Raw genomic sequence first — 1,655 nt, 5'->3', positions numbered from 1 at the left:
CACAAGATCTAGCAGCTTCTACATTAAGGGATAGAAGGGCATGGAATAGGATATTCCAGAAGTCAAAGGAACTAGGACTAAAACCAAGAATCACCTACCCAGCAAAACTGAGTATAATACTTCAGGGGAAAAATTGGTCTTTCAATGAAATTGAGGACTTTCAAGCATTCCTGATGAAAAGACCAGAGCTAAAAAGAAAATTTGACTTTCAAACACAAGAATGAAGAGAAGCATGAAAAGGTGAATAGCAAAGAGAAGTCATAAGGGACTTATAAAAGTTGAACTGTTTGCATTGCTACATGGAAAGACAATATTAGTAACTCTAGAAACTATTCAGTATCTGGGTACTGGGTGGGATTCCACACACACACATGCACATGCACACACACATAGAGACAGAGTACACAGAGTGAATTGAATAGGATGGGATCATATCTTAAAAAAAAATGAAATCAAGCAGTGAGAGAGAAATATATGGGAGGAGAAAGGGAGAAATGGAATGGGGCAAATTATCTCTCATAAAAGAGGCAAGCAAAAGACTTATTAGTGGAGGGATAAAGAGGGGAGGTGAGAGAAAAACATGAAGTTTACTCTCATCACATTCCATTAAAGGAAGGAATAAAATGCACACTCATTTTGGTATGAAAACCTATCTTACAATACAGGAAAGTTGGGGATAAGGGGATAAGCGGGGTGGGGGGGATGATGGAAGGGAGGGCATGGGGAGGAGGGAGCAATTTGAGGTTGACACAAATGGGGAGGGAAAGGATCAAAAGAGAATAGAAGTAATGGGGGACAGGATAGGATGGAGGGAAATATAGTTAGTCTTATACAACACAACTATTATGGAATTCATTTGCAAAGCTACACAGATTTGGCCTATATTGAATTGCTTGCCTTCCAAAGGGAGGGGGTGGGGAGGGAGGGAGGAAAAGAAGTTGGAACTCAAAGTTTTAGGAACAACTGTCGAGTACTGTTCTTGCCGCTAGGAAATAAGAAATACAGTTAAAGGGGTATAGAAAGTTATTTGGCCCAACAGGACAGAGGAGAGGATGGAGACAAGGGCAGAGAAGAATGATGGAGGAGAGAGCAGATTGGTGATGGGGGCAATTGGAATGCTCGATGTTTTGGGGTTGGGGGAGGGGACAAGGGGGGAGAAAATTTGGAGCCCAAAATTCTGTGAAAATAAATGTTAAAAGTTAAATAAATTTAAAAAAAAAATTACTTTGCCCAACTGTATGCTCATAAATTTGATAATCTAAATGAGATGGACAATCATTTTAAAAGACACAAATTGCCCAGATTAACATAAGAGGAAGTTGAATACTTAAACAACTCCATCTCAGAAAAAGAAATTGAACAAGCCATCAATGAACTCCCTAGGAAAAAAATCTTCAGAGCCAGATGGATTCACAAGTGAATTCTATCAAACATTTAAAGAATAGTTAATTCCAATACTATATAGATTATTTGGGAAAATTGGGGAAGAAGGAGTCCTTCCAAATTCTTTTGATGATAGAAATATGCTTTTGATACCTAAATCAGGAAGAGCCAAAACAGAGAAAGAAAATTATAGACCAATTCCTCTAATGAGTATAGATGCAAAAATTTTAAATAAGACTTTATCAAAAAGAATACAACAACTAATCATGAGA

Source organism: Notamacropus eugenii, chromosome 4 (genome assembly GCF_028372415.1).
Source record: "Notamacropus eugenii isolate mMacEug1 chromosome 4, mMacEug1.pri_v2, whole genome shotgun sequence".
In the NCBI taxonomy this organism is placed as follows: domain Eukaryota; kingdom Metazoa; phylum Chordata; class Mammalia; order Diprotodontia; family Macropodidae; genus Notamacropus; species Notamacropus eugenii.
Note: the sequence above shows the minus strand (reverse complement) of the source record.